Genomic DNA, 5,371 nt, shown 5'->3' on the forward strand with positions numbered 1-5,371 from the left:
ACAATTTCTTACATATTCTGGGACTTTAGGACTCTAGCAGGCATCATAAACAATATTGAAAGTGGTGAAAGAGATTTGAAGAAAACCTATTCCACATAAGCTTCTATATGACTTCGAAGGAACCCGGAAACAATTCTGCTTGGCATCGAAGGTTACATGTAAACTTCAACCACTTATCTCTGCGGTATACTTCAGCAATGTTCACCCATGAGTAAAGATGGGATTTTCATAATGATGCGAGAAGAAGGCGGAAACGGAACATATGGCATGACTGAATTAAAACACTTGTTAATATCAGCTTATTACATGATTTAGAGGAGAAAATAAACTATTGCTATAAAGAGGAGGAGTTTCTACATTTAAAATTGCATTAGAGCAGGCAATCAGTGCACTTTCCATACATCCACGCGTGTGCAATATTTGATTATTAAAATTGAGCACTTTAGTCTTAATTGGGCTCACTAATAAAAACAAACAAAATTCATTTATAAATGCCAGTTTTTATATTCTATTCAAATTTTAACATATTCTGAAAATACAGATGAACTGTATTCATAAATGATATAAATATAGGAATAAGAGTGTTTTTTCGATAATCACAAATATCCAAACTACCGCTGAAGAAGAAGCTGACAAAAACAGATGAATTGAACAGTTAAGTTAAAAGGACTTATTACTCCTTCAGGCTTGCTCTTTTTGACAATTTCCTACAAAATCAACTTTTCTAAATATCTTATTGTAGAGACAAGATTATTGAGAAAAATAGTTTAACACTTCTTTTGCTACCAATATTTCCATTTCAATGAATTTACAGCGATGAAAATGTATTCCTTCTTCAGAATAAAAATATCAATTTGGTGACAATTACGCGGATTTATTAATGAACATTTCGTGCAAAGTTTTGAATATCAACATTTGGAACATTGTAAAGAACAAAAATTGAAGAAAGTTCGTTCAAGTCAGAACCAGAAAGGAAAAAAAATCAAGTCTTATTGATGAAGATTCATGAAAAGTGTTCAATATCAACATCAGGAACTTTGTAAGCTCAAAAGATGATGAAATTTGTTTAAGTCTGAAGTGGAAAGAAGATTCTTAATCTTATTGTCAAAGAAAAGCTTCACAATTATCTTGTCAGTCTTCCAAAAAACATTTTTTGAATATTCTGGATAACTCCTTTTTAGTTGTAAAAATATTAGATTATATATTTTGATTAAGATTATTATTCATTTTCTTGTTATTGATATTGGCCTTACCTTGTAATAAAAGGGCTCAATTTAAGGGAATAGATAAAAATACTACTCGAATTTCCTTTTCTTTTCCATATTTAATCATTCACAAATTTTTGGTGCTATTTCAGCATTATGGACTTTATTAGTCTTTTTTGTTTTAAATACTACACTTGTACATTTTAAAAATTGGTGAGGATCCCAGTATACGAGTATGTCTACTCTTGATTAAATGTTAATAATTAAAATATTTTTGTCATGTTTTCTTCTCAAGTGTTTGTAAGCCTATTAGAAAAATTTCAACAACTCTTATGTTTGCAATGTTCATTTTTGAGGAAAAAGACACTCGATATGAAAAAAAAATCAGTTTTGCACATATTTCTTCCCTCTCCTTATTTGAAAGGGCCTAACGCCTACTTGAATTGAGTTTTAAATATAAATATAAAATATTGCGCATTAAGTCTTCTTCACAAAACCTTTTCTTTTTATTCCATATTTAAATATATCATTCATGTAATTACTAATTGTTCATTTTTCGCTATTTTGATCGAATTCCCACTTTGATATTGATATAAGGTGTACTAGCAACAAAATCCATTATTTTGTATTTTTTTTTTTTTTCATTAATGATTATCCCCTTGGCGATTAATATAGAGCTTACATGACAGTCGATCACGACGATATCCAGGATTTCATCTACATGTTCGACAATTGTCCTTCCAGAGCATGGTGCATCATTGACATCAAAATTCACCAAAACATAATAGACGAATCCAAAATTTCCAAGTGATTTGCTGTTACAGTACATATAAGGATCCATAAACACTTTTCGCATTCGCTTTTAGCGAAGAAAAACTTTGCAGGTGTCCATCTTTGATGTGCCCTCAAACATCACCGAGTCAAAGAATAACAAAAGTGTTTAAATAGTTTTTTAGTACGAAATCTTTTCTTTACAACACCAGCTATCATAACCAATGTGAAATACACAAATACCAAAGGCATTCATTGGAAAAAATGGGATTTTTTTATTTTACTTATTATTATTCAAAATTTAATTTTTCTATTAACAGCAGGAAATTTCAATATTTATGTATTTAGTGTCTACTTGTTAAATAACTTGGAGATTCATATCTTTCATCACCACATTTCAACTTCCTGTCGTCATTGGTTAAAACTTCATAACCCCTTACTTCCTAAAAAATATAACAACATGTGTTAACCTTGATTTACCGACCCCTACACTTAAATAAGTACATATGTATGCTTTGTATACTTATATAACTTTGTATATGTACTTCTTATCATTTATTTGTAATGTCGTTTCAAACTTGTATACGCCGGAAGACACAATACTTTCAAAGATGGAATAAATAAAGTAACACCTTGGATCACGAGCACAATTAGAATATTGATACTAATCCAAAAATGACCCAGAGCCTGCTTATAACAAGGGCGTCAAAAACTATTCATAAGTGAGGTAGTACAGGTGTGTGCGTCTAAAACTGACCACTCCTTTAAATCTTACGCCATGCACATTTTATTGAGTTGAAGCCCGTTTATACTTCGGGGCAAGGGTCTTGACTAGTTATAAACAAAACTCCAGCAAAACCTAAATAGCAACAGTGAAACAACAGCCGATAATATGGAAAGACGTCAAGTCGCAATTTTGGAACTTTCCGTGCGGGGAAAACTACCACTGAAATTGACGAGGTTCTGAACTGCAGCCGCACCACTGTTTACAGCGTGGTAGTCAAAGGACTCCTGAGGCGACCACAAGATCTAAGTCAAGGCCACGAAGGTCGGACAAAATGGTTGCTGCCGTGAAAAAGTTTGTCGAGGACAAGAGAGGCAAGGTCACGGTCAGCGGCCTCTCCAGGGAGTTAAACGTCTGTAGAAGGATCATCGACCGGCTAGTTAAGAAAGATCTTGACCTTAATGTATACAAGAGAACCCCTCGTCAAGCCCTCAAGTCGTAAAATTTAAAGGAGTGTTCAGTTTTAGAACCGCACAGCTGTAGGCTTATAAGTAACAGGGTCCATTGTTTCGAATAAATCTTTTGAATTCATTTTGAAACTTTTGGCCCAACTGCAGCCCTAATGTCAAGCCCCTTAGCTACAAATTTTTGGCGGATGTCGAGAAGAAAACCTGCAGTTTCCTTCATCCAATCACCGAGGACCTTAAAGCCAACTTCCAGCCCGCACTGGGACGCTATGACAGAGGGCTACATACGCAATGGCTGCCAGGGCTTCCGCGACCGTCTAGAAGCCATCATTACCGCTTTGACCGGCTACATTAATGATTAAGAGAGCTCAGACTCACAACTATTTATAGGATTAGTTTTGTTGAAAATATATTGTTGACTAATAAATTATATCATGTTGAAGCTTAAATTTCAAAATGTTCAAATTTGAATGGCCCACTCGGTATACATGATGCTAATATCAAATTGGCGCTTATGTGCATCGCCGATTTTGTTATTATGCTGCTGTCTGATGGCGTATCTTTTGCATCTTAATTTTGGGCATCATGGCAATAGAAGATTAAATTTACAGAGGAGGAATGACGGTGTACCGTCATCATGATTTTTGTCCACAACAACATAGAGATTTGCTATAGGGAGGCCACGATCCAGAATGTACAAAAGATTTATAAGGCTTTTCATGTCTCAAACAGGCATTTGAAGTGGCTGAGCGAGAACTTATAGGGATGCATTGGGAAGAAAATATTTGTTAAATTATTTTGTTTGGGCTTAGTTAAATCTAAAACAAATCAAAGATTTCATACCATCAAGGACTCTTTGACTGCATTCATCAAAGAGACCATGAAATACATGGTAAGAAAATACCTTTGTAACGCCTGCTCCTTCTTCTAGGCCTGTATCCAAGGTGTTATTAATCCTCGAGGCAGATACATGAAGTGAGCTCTTTATTAACATTCAATTAAATCCCCTGAAAAATGTAGCCTCAGTGTTCATTTATAGATTTTAGAAAAATGTGACGATTTGATCTTCACACCCAGTATATGTAGTAAGGACGTATATACATAAATTACACGGATATCGATCCTCAATCCTACTATATATTTAACAAGGACTTACACTTATGCATTGGGTACTAGTATACGATGACAATGTTCAACTGTTATATTATGGCAATCTCAATATAACACCACATTAATGTGCCTATTAAGGACTAAAGCTAGGGCACTTATACTCACGCAAAACCTCTCTCGTCTTCATAATACATTTTAAAAGGGAACTCGAAGTTATACACATTTAAAAACCCATTTACGCGTAATCAAATATATTATTGTGATTTTTTTAAATGAATAAATAATGGAAATGCCGTGGAATTTCATTCGATTCAATAATCAGACAATATTTTTTTATTTTTTACACTTGATTTATTAATCCATAACTTTTCAAAAAGGTAAATTCATTTCTCCAGGCAGAAACTGCTTTGTCCAAATACTCAAATTACGTGATATGAATTCACCAATGAAAATTCCGTATGGTTCTATATCAAACATGTACGGATTATTAGTTACATACATACTTATAAAATATCTCAATCAAGAAACTATTTTTAATAGAGAAACAGTACATTTTTTAAATAATATATCAATAACATGATGTTCAATTATATATATTTCTGATTGAATAGGCTTTAGATTAGAGTCGTTTTTGTGGAGAGAGAAATTGTCAATCTATCAAATGATATTTTGATATAATACATGAAGGAAAATTCAATTTGTTTATTTTATATGGCATAAAAGATATTTGATATCAGCTGTAAGGTCTTGCATTTTGATAAAAGAACTAATTTTATATTTACCGCCCTTTTTTTAAACTAAGTACATCTTGTTCATTATTGGTCACATCGGATCATACGATAAAACGTTGAAAGGGTAAAAGTGTATATTACAAACTTTTTTTGGGCTGTCATGAATTATTGTGCGTCGAGAATGGAGGTCTCAAAGGAAGAAATTCGCCAAATTTTAAAATTCTCAGGGACAAAAACAAAATCGAACTATTTCTGAATCGGATTGTGGCTGGCGATGAAAATGAATCATTTACGTCAATGTGAAGCAACTGAGATCATAGTCAAAAACCAAAGAAGTGGCCTATACCCTAGCTAAGACAGGAT

Source organism: Lepeophtheirus salmonis, chromosome 2 (assembly GCF_016086655.4).
Source record: "Lepeophtheirus salmonis chromosome 2, UVic_Lsal_1.4, whole genome shotgun sequence".
NCBI classification, from domain to species: domain Eukaryota; kingdom Metazoa; phylum Arthropoda; class Copepoda; order Siphonostomatoida; family Caligidae; genus Lepeophtheirus; species Lepeophtheirus salmonis.